This window comes from Megascapheus bottae, chromosome 34 (assembly GCF_031878675.1).
Source record: "Megascapheus bottae isolate mThoBot1 chromosome 34, mThoBot2.hap1, whole genome shotgun sequence".
In the NCBI taxonomy this organism is placed as follows: domain Eukaryota; kingdom Metazoa; phylum Chordata; class Mammalia; order Rodentia; family Geomyidae; genus Megascapheus; species Megascapheus bottae.
Genome location: NC_143542.1, coordinates 7,649,068 through 7,667,645, shown reverse-complemented (window position 1 = coordinate 7,667,645; position 18,578 = coordinate 7,649,068). Strand labels below are relative to the sequence as shown.

The following is an 18,578-nucleotide window of genomic DNA, read 5'->3' as shown; positions in this document are numbered from 1 at the left end:
TTGTTTAAAGTTAGCATTCTACCATCTGAGCTGCAGCACCACCTCTGGCTTATTCTGTTTATGTGGTACTGAAGAATTGAACCCAGGGCTTCATGCATGACTAAGCAAGCATTCTACCACTAAGCCACATTCCCTGCCCAATTAGTGCATTTTTTTTCAAGTCTTGGGCCTTGAACTCAGGGCCTGAGCACTACTCTTGCACTTTCTCAGGGCTAGAGCTCTACCACTTGAGCCATAGCACCACTTCTGGCTTTTTCTATGTAGGCATGCTAGGCAAGCACTCTACTGCTAAGCCAAACTCCCAGCCCTGCAACTTAATTTTTTTTAAATGATATAACAGACCCCAAAGCCAGAATTCTCTTTTGATCTTTTAAACAATGCAGAACTTCTGCATAGGAAGTAAAAAAAAAATTTCCTGTACTTCTTCCTATAATTACTGGTGGCAGCATCTGAGGCATATACTTTAAGAGAAAGAAAAATGTTAAATGGCTGTGTTCTAACTTTAATGAGAGGATTGATTCATTGAAAACAATAATTAACAGAAGAAAATCTTTTAGGATATGTGAAAATAAATTTAAATTTATTGACCATAAATGAAAGTTTTTTTTTGATGCGTCCTGAGGTTTGTACTCAAGGCCTGTGACTGGGCCACACCTCCTTCACCCTCTATGCTTTGGTTTATCAAATATGGCCTCAGGGTTTTCCCCTGACCAAGTCTCAGCCCACGATTTTCCTGTCTTTGTCTCTCAAGTACTGGAATTACACTTGCAAACACAAAGTCTGGTTGAAATGGACATAATTGAAGAGCTCAGGGCAGCGGTTTCACAGCCTGGTTCTCAGTCTGGTTCGTCTGCTTTCTTCCCTTTCTCATGATTAGATTCTGGTTCTTCAGTGTTTTGGCAGAAATTCTAGCTGGACGATATATGTTCTCATGGCTTCAAATAAGGGACCTATCCTGGTGCTACTTTGTCACTTTGATGTTAAGTTCTGTCATTTACTTGGTATCAGCTAGATTTGGCCATAGAAATGATCACAGTTCCTTTTCGTTATGAATCTACCTAAGTGACCTCTGGAGAGCCGTGGCTGGAGCCTCCATTCTGGTTTTTTGTATTTTTTTGTAGGCATGTATTAGTTGTACAAGTGGTTCATGTGATATTTCTATATATGTATGCATTGTACCCATCTGATTCACCCCTTCGTGCTCCTCTCCTTCCCCCTCTTCTTAAAACAGCTTCAACAGCTCTTATTCTATTTTCTATGTACATATACAGTACTTTCACTATTCTGCCTTCATTCACTCTTCCCTTGGTTCCTGCCCCCACAACCTAATTTCCCTTCCTGGTTTTTTTTTTTTTGCCAGTCCTGGGCTTGGGCTCACAGCTTGAGCACTGTGTCCTTGGGTTTTTTTCAAGGCTAAAGCTCTACCACTTGAGCCACAGCACCACTTTTAGCTTTTGTCTATGTATGTGGTACTGAGGAATTGAACCCAGGTCTTTGTGCATGCTAGGCAAGCGCTCTACCACTAGGCCAAACTAGCCCCCCTTCCTGTCATTCATATTTGTGTGTGTGTGTGTGTGTGTGTGTGTGTGTGTGTGTGTGTGTGTGTGGTGTGTATACATGTGTATCACTGTACAAGGGGGCTGTGCCACAGTATTTTGTGCAGTATCGTAGCCTACATTCTTGTTTAAATCATTTGTCATGGAGGATGGAAATGGATGTCGGTGCTCCTGTTAAATGGTCCCCAAGTGATTTTAAAGTGCAGCCAGCGCTGGAATTCAAGGCTCTCAGGGCAGCACTTTCTCAGTCATTTGGTGTTCACAGATTCCCCTGGGAGATCTTGTTAAAATGCAAATATGTCCTAGCACAGAAAGAGAGAGGGGTGGGGGAGATTTAGCAGAATTGCAGTGAGATCGTCCCAGGTGTTGCTGCTGCTCTTACCCCTCTTTAAATACTCAGTCTCTAGACCTTGATGTTCCTAACAGTGTACCTGGATAGGACACCTTTCCTTCCTGATTTAATTTTGCCTAGTATGTCAGGTAAGACTCTTAGCTAAGAACTTGCTTGAGCTCGTTTGCATGAGAGAGACATTTATCAAGGGCACTGGGAAATTCCCAGAATGGCCTGGAACGGAGCTCCTAAGAATGATGCCCAGACCATGCTGCAGAATGGAGCTGATGATAAAACCACTCTTCAAGTCCCTGAGCCCTTGGACATCAATGTCAAAGACACAAATCAGTGGTTTCCACTGCTGTCACCAGCACTCTGCCACACGAGCGCCTCCTGCCACAAGGGAAGCTCAACTAGGCACACAGCCATGTCTGGGCCTCTAGAGCTTGGTGTGTCTCTTGTCACTCTCACCAGCCAATGCATTCTATACCCAGCCTGCCTTTTTCTGTAGTTTATTTCTGACATTTTCACACAGGTGAATTGGTGGAGTCTTTGTCACATGACCACTCCTAGCTGCAAGGGAGGCAGGGAAATCATGTGTGTTTTTCTTCAAAGATGTGGCTCTAGAATGTTTGTGAAGCATATGACTTATTTTTTCCCTCCAGTCCTGGGGCTTGAATTCAGGGCCTAAGCACTGTCGTTGAGTCTTCTCAAGGCTGGAGCTCTACCACTTGAGCCTCGGCACCATACTGGCTTTTTTTTTTTTTTCCTTTTTTATCCATATGTAGCTGGTATTGAGGAACTGAACCCTGGTCTTTGGCATGCAAGGCAAGCACTCTACCACTAGGCCAAATTCGCAGCCCATGACTAACTTCTTAGCACATATTAATACATCTCATTTTGACATTGTCACATATGCATCTTCTACGCAGCGGTCTTTATATTAACTGTCATTTCCCTGTCTGATCTGCTTCTCCCTGAGCGGATCATTTTTCCTAAAAACCCTCGTGTCTCTTTCTAGATCCCACATTTGAAGGAAAGCATGATAGGTGTCTTTCCAAATCTGCTTTGTTTGCATATCATGATCTCCGGTTACATCCATTTACCCACCAACAACAGAGAGTTGGTTTTTTGCATTTTCTTTTTTTGATATTTTCAAAAATAAAGTTTAGAAGGAAGAAGAAAGGGAGAGAGAGATAAAGAGAAGGAGGCGAGGAAGGAAGGGAGGTAAGATTTAATTAAACTCTACAAGGACAGGATGAGCTCTACCACTTGAGTTATAGCTTCACTTCTGGCTAACTTGGTGGTTAGTTGGAAATGAGAGTCTCATAGACTTCCCTGCCTGGGCTAGCTTCGAACTGTGAACCTCAGATCCAAGCCTCCTAAGTAGCTATGACTACAGATGGAGCCACCAGACCTGCAGGATAGGAATTTTGTTTACAACTGGATCCTCTACTCTTTCTTTTTCTTTTTCTTTTTGTCAGTCCCGGGCTTGGTCTCAGGGCCTGAGCACTGTCCTTCAGTTCTTTTTCTCAAGGTTAGAGCTCTACCACTTGAGCCTCAGCACCACTTCTGGGTTATTTTTTTTCAATGTATGTGGTACCGAGGAATCAAACCCCAGGTCTTTGCGCATGCTAGGCAAGCACTCTACCACTAGGCCAAACTCCCGGCCCCTTTTTTTTCTTTCTTTTGCCAGGTCTGGGTTTAATCACAGGGCCTGAGCACTGTCCTTCGGCTTGACTGTAGTCATGTCATGGCCTGCAACTCCTTTTTCCCCGCACCGCAGTTGTCTGTGCCTCAAGCAGGCTCATCACTCCCTGTGAAGACATTCTTCGAATGTGCCAAGGACAGCATTCTCAGCTGTGTTTGTGCATAACTGAAATCCCAGCAGAGGCTGGAGCAGGAGGGTGTTCGGTGTTGAGATTACAGTCATATACTATCAGAGTTTTGTTGTGGTCAGATTTGTTATATGTTGACAGGCAGCTCTTCATTGTTGGGGATTGTACTCAGTTGTTTTGGAAAGTCCTCACTTGCTGGCTGTCAGCCTCAGTGTTTTGGTTTTTCTGTATTGACATAAATTGAATGTAAAGGCTTTCATCATGACACTTCCATACACACATAGCTATACTCTGTTTCTTTTCCCTTCCCCTTTTCCCTTCTTCTTCTGCTTTCCCTTTTACTATCAGGGCCTTGGTGGTTTAGTTTAATTTTGCTTTATGTTAGCTTTCCAAGAGAAAACATGCTATAATTGTCTGTGTTTGCTCTTTTTCACTTAACATAGTGATCTCCATTTCTATTCTTTTTCCAACAAATCACACAATGTCATTCTTATTAGCTGAGTAGAATTTCATGGTGTAGATATACCACATTTTCTTTATTGTCTGTTCATCTGTTGATGGGCATTGAGGCCGTTCCTATAATTCAGCTAGGGCTGCCATGGCATGGATGTGCAAGTGTGTTTATATCAGCTGACTTTGATTCTTTTGGATATATCCCAGCGTGGACTGGCTGGGCCACAGGGTTGTTCTGTTCAACTGTCTCCCAGAAATCTCCTACAAATCCAGCAGCCAGGCCTTTGACAGCCTTCTTGGAGCAAAGACGTTAGTAACAGCGTTTCAGAAATCTCATCCACTCATTCACTGTTCATCTGGTCTGGTTCAGGGTGTCTTCATAGCTATGGGTACTGCTGCATTGTAGGGTGTTGAAGTCAGGGCCTCTCACTTGGCTTTGCGTGGGAATGACACTTGACCTCATGAATCACCAGTACGTAGCAACATTTTTTCACATGAGATAAAGAGAAAATTGAGGGGCCGGGAGTTTGGCCTAGTGATAGAGTGCTTGCCTAGCATGCATGAAGACCCAGGTTTGATACCTTGAGAAAGTCCAATGACAGTGCTCAGGCCCTGAGCTCAAGTCCAGGACTGGCAAAAAAAAAAAAAAAAGAAAGAAACAAAGTGGAGTGACATAGATTGACCTTAGTAGTGCTGTATACTTTAGCCTGGGCTCAGAATGGTCACACCTGAAATTTCAGCACATGGGAAGCAGAGGAAACAGCAAAACTCTGTATCAAAATAATAATAATAATAACCAGAGATGTGGAGCATTTCTTCGTGTGTCTATAGGCCATTTTTGTTTCTTCTTCAGAGAAGACTCTCTTTAAGTCTTTGGCCCATTTTTTAATGGGATGGTTGTCCACCTCACTCCAGTTAAAATGGCCAGGATCGGGAAAACTAATAACAACAGATGCTGGAGTTGATGTGGCCAGGAGGGATCACTACTACACTGTTGGTGGGAGTGCAAACTCGTTCAACCACTATGGAAAGCAGTGTGGCAGTGCCTCAAAAGACTAAACATAGAACTCCCCTATGACCCAGCAATTCCACTACTTGGCATTTACCCAATCGTCCAGAAACAAGGGCATACTAAACCCACTAGCACAACAATGTTCATTGCAGCACTATTTACCATAGCAAAGATATGGAAGGAACATAGATGTCCCTCAGTTGATGAGTGGATCAACAAGTTGTGGTATTTGTACACAATGGAATTCTATGCTGCTGTCAGAAAAAATGACATCGACCCATTTGTTAGGAAATGGAAAGACTTAGAAAAAATCATATTAAGTGAAGTAAGCCAGACTCAAAGGAACTTAAGCTCAATAGTTTCCCTCATTCGTCATAATCAGTAGAAACCTTGGGCTCTCCTAGCAGAGATCTGCAATAGAGAAAAACTTTGATACATAAGGCCATATAGTATGAAGCTAATTGAAAGGACCTCCAGGATATTGAAACAAAAGCCATATAATGAATGATTGTTGTCCTTAATGTACTATGTTATCTCTCATCTCTTTTGCTGTCCTTGGTTATTGTTACAGTATCTCACTTTGTTATCTGATATATTGGATATATTTGTATTTGATTATTTGAAAATGGATAGGGAAGGGGGGGGAAAACCAAGATGGGGGGGTGGGGAGGTGGGTAATGGGGACCAAGACATGTGAAAGGATATCAATGTATGTGAATTAATGCACCTTCTATCTGGCAAATATAATGTAACCCTTCTATTAATTACAATAAAAATATTTAAAAAATAATAATAATAAATAGAATAATAATAGAATTTATAGGCCAGAATGGTGGCTTAGGGTTCATGAAGTTTGAAATCTCTCAGGTACGCTCTTTTGATCTAACATTACTGTCACTCAGCGGTCATATAGAAAGTTAGGTTTTGTTTGTTTGTTTTTTGCCAGTCCTGGGCTTGAGCTCAGGGCCTGAGCACTGTCCTTGGACTCTCTCAAGGCTAGAGCTCTACCACTTGAGCCTCAGCACCACTTCTGGCTTTTTTCTATGTTTGTGGTACCGAGGAATTGAACCCCAGTCTTCATGCATGCTAGGCAAGCACTCTACCACTAGGCCAAACTCCTGGCCCTAGGAAGTTAGGTTTTTGTTTTGTAATTGTAGGGTTTAAACTTGGGGCCTGGCTTTGAACCACGATACTCAGATCTCAGCCTCCTTAGTAGCTAGGATAGTAGGTGTGAGCCACTGGCACCCAGCTTTAGTTTTTTCGTTTTTTTTTTAAGTTGCATAAACTTTGTGATAGTGTTATGGCAGTGCAGACCAGCAAAGATCAAGACCACTTTTTAGAGAGGACGAAAGAGTTTATTGCCGATGACCTGAGCCAAACTAGTTCTAGAAAGAAGTTCCGAGCCTGATCCCGAGGAACGGGAAGCCCTGGGTTTGTTTGTTTGTTTGATTGATTGTTTGTTTGTTTCCCATCCTGGGCTTGAACTTGGGGCTTGAACCCTGTCCTTGGGCTTTCTCAAGGCCAGAGCTCTACCACTTGAGCCACATAACCACTTCTGACTCTTTCCTATGTATGTGGTACCAAAGAATCAAACCCATGCTAGACAAGCACTCTACCGCTAGGCCAAACTCCTGGCCCAGCCCCTCGGTTTTATATAAGCTGGTTACAATCAGGTTATTAACCAGAAAGGCAAAAGTGAGGGCAGTTTCTACCACATAGGCTTTCGGTTATCAATCCAGGTAACCCCATCTGATCTTCCACAAACCCACACTCCCCCAGACAGCCTCAGCTGGCCACATTCAGGCAAAATGGCCTTTGCCATTTAACACAGTTACTAGGGAGGGCTAACTTTGTCTGCTTCAATAGAAGGAAGTGACCTTTTGCCTTGTTTCAGGAGTGCTGGGAGGGCGGGGAGTTTGGCCTAGTGGTTAAAGTGCTTGTCTAGCATGCATGAAGACCCGGGTTCAATTCCTCGGTACCACATACATAGCCAGAAGTGGTGCTGAGGCTCAAGTGGTAGAGCTCTAGCTTTGAGAAAGCCCAAGGACAGTGCTCAGGCCCTGAGCTCAAGCCCAGGACTGGCAAGAAAAAAAAAAAAAGGAAGTGCTGGGAGACTGAGTCCTATCTGCAGTCTGCAGGCCAAATCCTCACTGAAGCCTGCAGACCTGTCAGAGTGTGGCCACTCAGCAGAGCTCTCAGTCTTGTGTGAAGGACCCAGCGATCCACTCTTGCTGTCAGCATAGCCTGCACTACACACATCCCTCCCTCCCGGAGCCTGGCCTGCTTCCTTCCAGAGTTGCTTAATTCTGCCATGTCCTCACACAAGAGTGGCTGGAAAAAGTGAGTGGGCAGGGTTTCTTGGAAAGCACTCTGGCTTGAATCAGCATTAATGATGAAAATGTGTCCTTGTGTGGCTCTCCTCCGGCAGAGAGCACTTTCCTTAGCTCTTTTATCTCATCAGTACCATTAGGAAATTCTAAGGTTCCTATCTCCAAGGCTCTTTATTTATTTATTTTTTTCGGGGTGGGGGATGGTTCATGGGGCTTGAACTCGGTCAGCTTTGGGCACTGTCCCTGTTGAGCCTACTTCCCATTTTCTACAGGTTAATTGGAGATAAAAGTCTCAGGTCAGACTGGCTTTGAACCTTGATCCTCAGATCTCAGCCTCCTGAGTAGCTAGGATGACAGGCGAGAGCCACTGCACTTGGCTTTTTTTTTTTTTTAACAATACTAGGGTTTGAACTCAGAGCCTTGAGCCCATCCATTTGAGTCATGTCCTCAGTTCTTTGCTACAGAAAATTTTCAGACACAGTCTCATGACTTTTGCCTAGAACAAACATGTTTCCAGCCACAATCTTCCTTCCTATGTTTCCCATGTAGCTGTGGTTTCAGAAGGGAACCACTATACCTTGCTTTTCTGTTGAGATGAGGTCTCACTTTCCAGGCTAATCTCAAATTGATCTTCCAATTTCAACTTCCCAAATAGCTGGGACACGTCACCATGCCTTGCCCTACCCTCAGTTCTTGAGATCTGGATCCTTTTTTCCTCTCAGAGAATGCAATCCAGACACTATTTTCTAGAGTGCTCTGTAAGTCTCATAAAATAATTGTGCATGTATGTATGTATGCATGTATCTATATCTATAGCATCTGTTATCTGCCTATGACCTGTTACCATTATCATCATCAAGACATAGATAATTAGACTATTAGTAGTATTTATATGACAGATGGTATTTTATTACTAGTAATTATTATCTCACACCATGTAATCCTAGCTTCTCAGGCAGCTGAGATCTGAGGATAGTGTTTCAAAGCTAGCCGGGGCAGAAATGTCTATGAGATTCTTATCTCCAATGAACTACCAAAATGCTGGAAGCAGAACTGAAGCTCAGGTGGTAGAGCACTAGCCTTGAGTACAAAAGCTCAGAGATGGTGCCTGAGTTCAAGTCCCAAGACTAGCATGCAAAAAAAGAAAAAAAATACCTGGAGATGTAACCCAGTGGTAGAGTGCCTGCCTAGTAAGTACAAGTCCCTGAGTTTAAACTCCAGTGGTGCCGGGGCCAGCCGGCAGCAAACCAGGGTTCGTGGATTGGGATTCCTGAAATAGGGGCAAGGACTAGGAAAAAATAGAAGAGAGACAAACAGATGGAGTTCGGGAGGACTACAGCCCAAGTCAGCAGTCCAAGAAGGCTGTGAGCTCCAGACTGCCGCCTAAGACTGTCCTGTTTATTTTAAGTTCTGACCTTAAATACTCTTCTTAAAACTAGGGAACTGCCAGAGGCTACATTCATACAAAATAGTAAACAAGTCACATATAGGATAAATGAGAAAGGATTAACATTGCTTAAAGTTATCCTGATAAGAACTGATAGACATTGCTTAAAGTTATCCTGATCAGAGTTACTTCCTTGTGTATACAGTTGTGTAGGTCCAAGGTCAGGTCCAAGGTCATTGACCCCACAGTTGGTCCCCAACACAGTGGCATCCTCTTCTTCCTGGAAGAAGAGGGGTGTGAGGCTGCAGCTAAGGAAGGCTGTGAAAACCAGGGACCACCACAGCCAGGAAGATGCACCGGTGTCCCCAGAGGGTATGGCCTGTAGACACCTTGATTTCAGCTCCCTGAGCTCCAAAACCTGTGCGAGTCTCCCAGGCCATATGAGGCTAAGGCTGCCGTGTCCAGGCCTCAAACTACCTTCTCCTTGAACTGCAGCCCAGGGGTGAGGATAACTGCACAGCAAATATTTGCAGAGCAGAGCAAACAGGCAGGATGCGGGGAGGAGTCTTAGAGCAGGCCAAGCGCTGCAGAGCTACTAGCCCTGGGAATATTCTGGAAATCGCTGCATTGCCTCAGCAGATTTCCTCCCTGGAATCCCCAGGAACCACCAGAGGAGCAGGCACAGGATGGTCTCTTGCCTCTTGCTTCCAGAACGCAATTCTGGCCAACACTGGCCTCCCTGGGCCACTCTAGAGGTGCTGGTGGGCTAAAGGAGCTTGGGGTGCCTGTGACCCACCCCTCAGTGAATGGAGCATTGCATGCAGCCTGCTCTCTGCCCAGGCTTTTGCCCCAGTGCTTTTGCTTCCTGCCCAGCTTCCAGCGTGGTGATAGCCAACCCCTCTTTCCTTGAATGGCTGGCTAGGGTAACAGTGCCTGGTAGGAATCATTAGCAGGCAGATCACTTAGACATTGCAAAGGGATCATGATAACTTTACAGTGATGAGGCCTGGCAGGCCGTGCCTAAAGCAAATCATGAAGGATGGTCCATTTACAAGGCTAACAACATCCGAATCCGGCATGGGCTACACACGACCCTGCCTACATCAGGACTTTGAGCCATCCACAGGCACCGGAATTGGTGGGGTGACCATTACCTGAGTCCTGGGCTGCAGTGGGGTGTTGAATGGGGAGTCCCACCCAGTTTACCAGGTCCAGCCGCTCATTCCAAAAATCAGATGGAAAGAAACTAGGGACACGTAACTACTCAAAAAGCTGAAATGGGAGGTTTGAGGCTTGAAGCCAGCCTGGTCAGGCATTGGTTGGATTTTTTTTTTCACCTAGGTTGGCATTATACCACGTGAGCCATATCTGTGTTTCTAGCTATCTGCAGTTAGTTGGAAATAGTCTCTCGAACTGAAGCTTGCTTAGTGGGGAAAGGGGAAGAAGGATGTTGTCTGGGTGGCTAACTTGTGGCAAGGTAGCTAGATAAGCCAGAAAAGACTAGAAGACAGTAGGTTGTTGGTGCTACATAGTGAAAGTCTCCAAGTTATTCTTTCCCTCCCATTGAGAGTCAGACACCTTACACAAATTTTCTTCACAAAAAGGAAATTGATATTGTGATTCTTTTGGGGAGGAGTGAGAAAGAGTCCAATATTTGCTGTTTCTTTCTTCTTGCTTTTTTTTGTTTTTTAAGCCAAGATTCCATTGTGTAGCCCAACGTGTGTGTGTGTGTGTGTGTGTGTGTGTGTGTGTGTGTGTGTGCATGTGTGCATGTGTGTGTGTATTTGTGGCATGCACACACACACATGCACATGTACTGGTACTAGGGCTAGAACTGAGGGCTTGGCCGCTGTCCCTTAGCTTTTTTGCTCTGGCCCTCTACCACTTGAGCCACAGCTCCACTTCTAGCTTTTGGTAGTTCACTGACAATAAGTCTCACAGTCTATTCCTTCCTGGTCTGGCTTTCAACTGGGAACTTCAGATTCTAGCCTTCTCAGTAGGTAGGATTACATGTGTGAGTCACTGGATTTCAGCCTTCAGCTGGCCTTGTTGAAGGTCCCTTTGTGCTGCATGTGTCTGCTCCCCAGAGGGGAGTGCTTTGTCCTGAGAGTCTGCTTCTTAAACCCATTGAGAAGCTGATTGAGTAGTTGACATGTCTAGCTACATTTAGAAATCAGTTCTGGACATTTTATCATGTGTTCCATCAGAAGTACAACCAGGATGCTTTGCACCCTGATCTAGTAGCTGCCCAGCAGGGATCATCCCGGGAGCAGTGGGCATTTCCTTTCTTGGGTTTGCAGAGCACGTCATAGCTGTCCCACCCCCTGGCTCAGGAAGTCCAATTGGTTTCCCCCCAGCCTGGGCATGGGGCCCTCCCTCCCTGGCAAGAGTTGCACACAGAGGTATTTTTGGAAGGTGCAGAGATTCTGCAGCCATTTGGAAAATCTCTGTTCACAGGCTGGGCTGGATTTTCATTTGAAAGTGATGATGTGGCTGAGGGGCTTGACCTGGCTGGGATGCTGGCCTCTAGGAGTGGGGGGGAGAAGGGTGCTCATTTTACGTTTCTCTCCTCCACAGACCTGTCCAGCCCAGAAGCTTCAGGAGAATTGTGAGGTGCCTCCTGATGCTGTTTGCAGGTAAGTGTTTTCTCTTGTTCCAAGTAGCCAGAGCTTTGGGCTGAGTGAAAATTTAACCCAAGGGTGAGAAGCATGGCTCAAGTGGTCTATCACCAGCTTAGCAAGTGCAAGGGTTTTGAGTTCAGTCCTCATATTGGCTCCCTCCAGAAAAGTTTAACCTGTATTTACCCAGCAAGGATCTTGGCTGGGTTCCCTGAGTCCACTGTTCTTCCTGGTAGCCCTCCATTGTGAATGTCAAGTGCCCGCCATTGCCTTCTCCACTTTCCCTGGGGACTTAATGACAGCTGCAGACTTGGCTCTGTATCCATCCATCATCTCTCCACCTCATGCACCTATCCCCACCCATCCCGCCGGTGTCAGTGAGGATGAAGACTGGACAGACATCTTATTTGTCATGATTTCTGTCCTTATCTGTAAGACATCCCTTTCTTCTCACAGGCCCCATAGCCATACCTGTAGCTATGGGGACATCTGTTCTGCCGTTCTAAGCAGGTGATGGTTCTGTTTCTAAGCCTCAGCCCCCCCCCCCCATCCTCTTCATGGCCAGGTCCCTCAGGCTGGGATTGGAAGTCCATGGCCTCTGTTTTCCATTTCTCAGCTTCCTACCTGTCCTCTGTGTCACTGTCCTCTAGCTGTGCTAGACTGGCATGGCAATCTCAGGAGGGAGATGAGCTGCCTGCTCCAAGGCAGAGCAGTGCCACCCCATTTCCAACAGGCAGGGCCGGGCTTTGGCTGTCAGCTCTTCTCCAAGTGACACCGCATTCTTCCTGTGTTCATAGTCTCTTTTTCTAAGAGGTGCTGTTTCTTAGAGTGTGAGAAATCCTTGCCCTCACCAGTTCCCAAGAGGAGAATAAGAATCTCCTGGACTTTAGGGGCCAGTAGTTTGGCCTAGTGGTAGAGTGCTTGCCTAGCATGCACGAAGGCCCAGGTTTGATTCCTTGGTACCACATATCTAGAAAAAGCCGGAATTGGTGCTGAGGCTCAAGTGGTAGAGCTCTAACCTTGAGAAAGTCCAAGGACAGTGCTCAGGCCATGCCCTGAGCTCAAGCCCAGGACTGACAAAAAAACAAACAAAAAACAAAAAAAACAAAGAATCTCTTGGACTTTAGTTCCTGGGCTGGCTTTGAACCACGATCCTCAGATCTCAGCCTCCTGAGAGCTAGGGTTAGGATTATGGCATGAGCCACCATGCTAGCCTAAATAGTACATTTTCTAAGACAAATTTATGAGTGTGATGCTAGGAGTTTGAGTTTGGCCTAGTGGTAAAGTGCTTGCCTAGCATGTACAAAGACTTGGGTTTGATTCCTTACTACCACATATATAGGAAAAAGCCGGAAGTGGTACTGTGGCTCAAGTGGTAGAGCTCTGGCCTTGAAAAAGCCCAAGGACAGTGCTCAAGCCCTGAGTTCAAGCCTCAGGACTGGCAAAAAGAAAGTGTAAAACCTCCAAAAATTAAAGCGAAAGTGTGTGGGTCAAGTGAGAAAGTGTCTGCTTAACAAGTGTGAGGCCCTTAGTTTAAACCTCAGTACAGCCAAAGAGAAAACACAAAATTTTCTAAAGATACCAAAGTGGAAATGTGAGAAATAACTCTACCCAAGTCTTTCAGTTTCCTTCTTGGTTTGCAATGCACCCTTCCATGGGAAATTTACAAGCTATGTGTGCACACATCTGTGTGTACTTGTTAATGATACAAATGGCTACAGTATATATGCTGTCCTTGTGTTTGCTTGCTTGCTTGCTTTTTTTTTTTTTTTTTTTTTTGCTTATCAGTCTAGGCTGTCCCTGAGCTCTTCAGCTCAAGGCTACCCACAGTACCAATTCTGGTTTTCTAGTGGTTAATTGGAGATAAGAGTCTCAAGGTCTTTAGTGCCCAGGCTGGCTTTGAACAGCAGTCCTCAGATCTCAGCCTCCAGAGTAGCTAGTATTACAGGCGTGAGCCACCGCACACAGCATCTTTGTGCTTTCCATTTGAGAATATTTTGGAATCTTCTTTCCCTATTGGTGTGTATACTATGTTGGGGGAGGTTGGAAAACAAGAAGTGTTTTGCTTATTGCCAGGTGACCTTGAGCTTTGCTTCAGATCGGCCGAGCCAGGCCAGCTGTGGGCACTGTGTGCCACTTGGATCACCTGAAATTGTCTTGCTCAATGAGACATCTTGCCATGTGACTGGTTGCACTGCAGTGAGCCTTATATTCTTGCTGGAGTCCCACATCTGAAATCTGCTCTTTTTTTTTTTTTTTTTTTTGTCGTTTGTGGAGCTTCAACTCCTGGCCTGGGTGCTGTCCCCGAGCTTTTCAGCTCAAGGCTACCACTCTACCTATGGAGCCACAGGGCCACTTCTGGTTTTCTAGTGGTTAATTGGAGATAGTGGTTAATTGGTCTTTAGGGCCTGGGCTGGCTTTGAACTGTGATCCTCAGATCTCAGCCTCCTGAGTAGCTAGAATTACAGGCGTGAATCATTGCGCCTGGCTGGAATCTGTTTTTATAGTTTAACAAGCGTCAGTGGCCTCTCCAGCTCAGTTTTTGCTTCTGGTACTATTGGTAGAGGAAGGAATTTCTGGGCTGTGTGATTTTTTTCTGCTTCTCTGTCGCATGCATGGAGACTATTTGGGCCTGTGTGCTGGTCCTGGGACTATGGCTTGTCCTGTCCAGATCATAGTGAGCTCTTTCCTGAAGAAATCTGGAATGTGGCCCTTGAAGTAGGATGTGACTCTTGATTGTTAAATGACCTTGGGGATTGTCCTCCTTCCATTTGTAATCACCTCCTTGGGTGCCTTCTCCTTGTTCTGCCCCTCTCCTCTGCCTGCTGACCTCACTGATTTTCTTGGCTACTCATTTTCTTTGGATAATCTTGGTAATTTCAGTGGTCTATTTCTGTTGCCTCCATGCAGCTTGGGTCAAATGAGATAATTTTGTTCATGTTCATTTGATTTACCTTTTCCAAAGGAAAATATTTTGGCTTTAAATGTCCTCAAGTCAAATTACTTACAAGATTATGCTAACTAAATTAAATTAACTAAGCTATGAAAAATGTTATAGCTACTAAGGCCTTCATTTCAGGGAATATTATAGAGTCCTTTAAGGTATATTATTGCTTTCAATCTCTCCTCCCCCCCCCCCCCCAGTACTGGGGCTAGAACTCAGGGGCCTGAGTGCTGTCTCTGAGCTTCTTTTCTCAAAGTTAGCACTCTGCCACTTGAGACACAGTGCCACTTCTGGCTTTTCCTGTTTATGTAGTACGGAGGAATTGAATCTAGGGCTTCATGCATGCTAGGCAAGCACGCTACCACTAAGCCACATTCCCAGCATCTCAGTTTTTGTTTGCCACTCCAGGGCTTGAGCTCAGGGCCTGAGCACTGTCCTTGGCCTTTCTCAAAGCTAGAGCTCTACCACTTGAGCCTCAGCACCACTTCCAGCTTTTTTCTATGTATGTGGTACTGGGGAATTGAATCCGGGTCTTCGTGCATGCTAGGCAAGCACTCTACCACTAGGCCAAACTCCTAGTCCTGCATCTCAGTTTTTTTTTTAAATTACAGCTTTATGAAGACATAATTCACATTCCAGCCTGGCATTGGTGTCTTATGTCTAAATCCCAGCTACCTGTGAGGCTAAAAATCAGGTGGATTTTGGATTGAAGCCAGTTTGAGTAGAAAAGTTTCCAAGATTCTTGGATCCAGAGTTTGGTGCAGTGACTAGCACACATCTGTTTTCCTAGTTACAACAGGAAACATAAAATAGGAGGACTGAGATGCAGGCACAGGTCTAAGCAGGAAGCAAGACCTCATCTCAAAGACAACCAGTGTGTTGGGTCCCAGTAGTTCACATCTGTGAGCCTAATGATAAGGGTTAGAAGTCTCTTGGGTCCTTTTCTTTGCTCTTTAAAGAATAAAAAAGCATTTAAGGCAAATATTTAAGTATTTAAGGCAAACAGAGTAAGTTTATTTGAAGGTGAAAGGAAAACCATAAAAGAAAATAGAAGAATTAGAAGTCTCCTCAGTTGGGGAGAGGATCTCCTGTCATCCCACAAAGGGGGAAAGTCCATAGTCCCCTCCCTCTTGTTGCCAAAAGCTTCTCTGGGGCCAGGAGTGTAGCATAGTGGTAGAGTGCCCACCTAGCATGCATGAAGCCCTAGGTTCGATTTCTTGGTACCACATACTCAGAAAAAACTGGAAAGGGTGCTGAGCACTAGCTTTGAGCAAAAGTGTCCAAGAATAGTGCCCAGTCCCCGAGTTCAAGCCCTAGGACTGGCAAAAAAAAAAGGTGGTTTATGTTCTTCCTTTGTTTTCTGCCATATGTGCCATTGTCCAGTTGCTTTCTATCCTGAAGTGTCTAACTTGGGTCAAAGACCTATTCCTCATTAGCTACCCAGGAGGCTAAGATCTGAGGACTGCATTTGGAAGCCATCTCAGGAAGAAAAGTCTGTGTGATTATCTCCAGTTAACCAACAAAAAGCTAGAAATGGAGATGTGGCTCAAGTGGTCTACCTTGAGTGGATAATCATTCAGGTCCTGAGTTCAAACCCCAGGACTGGAACAAAAGGAGCTAGATAGAGAGAGGGACTGGGAGTTTGCCCAGCATGCCCAAAGCCCTGGTGTGGATTCCTCAGTACCACTTACACAGCAAGAGCTGGAAATGGTGCTGTGGCTCAGCTGGTAGAACACTAGCCTTGAGAAATCTCAGGGACAGTGCTCAGGCCCTGAGTTCAAATCCCAGGACTGGCAAAAAAAAAAGGGTGGGCTAGAGCCATGGCTCAGTGGTGGAGCCTAGCGAGCCAGGAGAACAAACCCCACTGTCTGGGAAGTGGGGGTTGAGAGGGCTTATAGCACACATCTGTAATCCTAGGAATTCAGGAGCCTGAGAGCTGAGGATTCTAAGCCAGCCTGGGCAGGAATGTATGAGATTTTACCCCCAGAATGGAGCTGTGGTTCAAATGGTTGAGCGCTGGCTTTGAGGGGAAGAAAAGGAAAGGCTCAGGGGCAGCATCCAGGCCAGACCCCGAGTTCAAGCCCCAGGGCTGGCGCACAGGCACAAGTGCACACACGCATAAAAGGAGGAAGGAAGGAATGCCCGGTGTGGCGGTGGGTGCTGCTTCTGCGTTTTTGGCTTTACGGATGCTTCTGTGAACATCCGTGGGGCTTGAACTCGGGGCCTGGGCGCTGCCCTTGAGCTTTCCGCTCCTCCACCTGAGCCCCAGCACCACGGGCCGCCTGTGTGGGCCACCTGCCGTGGTCATCCCGGGTCCCCGGACGTGGGGCGGCGCGGCGTCAGGAGGCGGTGACCTCCCCGCGCCCGGCGCTCCCCGCGCTCCCTCCGTGCCATCTGCCTGGGAGGTGGGGGCGTTTCCGCCTCTCTTCTTTCCAGGTCTGGGGTCACCGGTTGGCCCCCCCCTCCCCCGGGTGGAGGGTCCGGTAAGCACAGGTGAACCGCAGGGCGGTGACCCTGGCTGGCACGCACCCACGGTGCTCGCCTCTGCCCGGTGAGGGCGGTGGGTGAGGCGGGGCGCCGGCGGAGGGGGCGCCGACCCCGGCTCCCGAGACGCCGGCCTCCCCCGAGGACCGCCCCGTCCGAGTGGACCCGCGCGCGGTGGTCCCCGCAACCGCCCTCCCTGCAGGTGGCGGCCGGGAGCGCGCGTGCGGCGGGGGCGACGGCGGCGGCGGGCGGCGGAGGGGGCGGCGGGCGGCGGCGGCGGCGGCGGCGACGTCAGACCCCCGCCCTCGGCGCACAACTGAGCGGGCAGCCCCAAGCTCCGCCCCCCGCGTGGAGGAGCCGGCCGGGATCCACCAATCAGAGAGGCTGACACATCCCCCAAGCTCGCCGTAGCCAATGGCGTTACCCAGGAGGTCCCGACCGTCCGCGGGGGCGGGGCCTGGCGGCCGGCGGCGAGGCGGCGACCGCGGGAGTCGCTGCTGAGGCGGCCGCGGTGCGAGCGGCCCCCGCGCATCTCCGCTCCTCGGCGGGGTCAGGCCGGTCTGGGCGGCGAGGGCAGGCCCCGGAGCGGGCGCCACGGTCCTCTCCTAGAGGGTGGGGAGGCGGCCGAGCCCAGGATGCGGGCACGGCGGCCCAGCTGGCCCTCCCTCGTCCCAGGTAAGAGGCTGGCGGCGGCGCTCGCCGTCCGCGGTCCGGGCTGGGCCGCCCCGTCCCCGCGCTCTTGGACCCCCGGTCCGGGCTGCCGGCCCTCGGCGTCGGCCGCCCCTCGTTCCCCTCGCCCCGGGCGCAGCGTCCCAGGCCGTGGCCCGCCGGGCCGAGCTCCCCTCTCTCGTGTCCCCTTCTACTCTGGGCGCTGGGGTCCACGGCTGCCCGCAGCCCTCGGGAGGAGGGGACCCCGGTCCCGGGGACGCCGACTTGGGCCTCACCCTCGCTCGCCGGCCCCCTGCGCACGCCGGCCCGGGACGTCTCCCTCGTGCCCCCCGGGCTACGGCTGGGCCCGGCTTTGCCCCCAGCTGGCTCTCCTCACGTCGGGGGACTCCTCTTGTGTGCGCCTAGACCTGCAGACCCGTCCCGGGCACCGCCGCGGGTCCCCCCGGGCCCCCCAGGGTCCAGCCCCAGGATCGTGCTGTGTGCTGTGTGTGTGGGGGGGGTAGAGGGTGCTGTCACAGGGATGAGGCGAGGCCTGTGTCCAGCGGCACGAGGGATGGTGGTGCTCACCCAGGAACCGGGATTAAAGTCACAGGAACTCAGTTCTGCTTTCCTTTTGTGTCCTGTGAAAGGCAGGGTGGTCAAATTATACACAAACCTCCCACTGTGAGAGGAGTGTGGCACTGTGTCTCCAGTAGACGTTTATTATCCAAGAGCCCCTGCAAGACACAGCTTTGGATTTCTGGAGTCTGCTGCTAGGAGGAAAACTGGCAAAAGGGTTACCCACCTGCCCCTCATTCTTCTGGCTCTCAGAGGCTGATGAGTCAATTTTTTTTTTAAGACTAGAATTAATTTTAACCTTTAAACGCATAAACTCATTGTTCTGGGTTTTGTACTTTCTTCCCACATTTACCTTGCTGGTGTCAAGCCTGGGGTGATGTGCTGTTTCTGCTGCCCGA

At 48.0% G+C, this 18,578-nt stretch overlaps 1 protein-coding gene across 4 annotated transcripts in view; it reads left to right on the top strand.

Annotated features, from left to right (window-relative positions):
• Tpst1 (tyrosylprotein sulfotransferase 1) overlaps nucleotides 1-18,578 on the top strand; it is a 65,667-nt gene that overhangs the window by 3,751 nt on the left and 43,338 nt on the right. For 3 of the 4 annotated variants that reach the window (XM_090324166.1, XM_090324168.1, XM_090324165.1), the window contains one exon: nucleotides 11,485-11,543. The gene's annotated coding sequence lies outside the window, so the exon portion shown is untranslated. Of the gene's footprint in view, nucleotides 1-11,484; nucleotides 11,544-17,449; nucleotides 17,629-18,578 lie in introns of those variants that run through there. The other variant, XM_090324167.1, reaches the window with a different exon arrangement.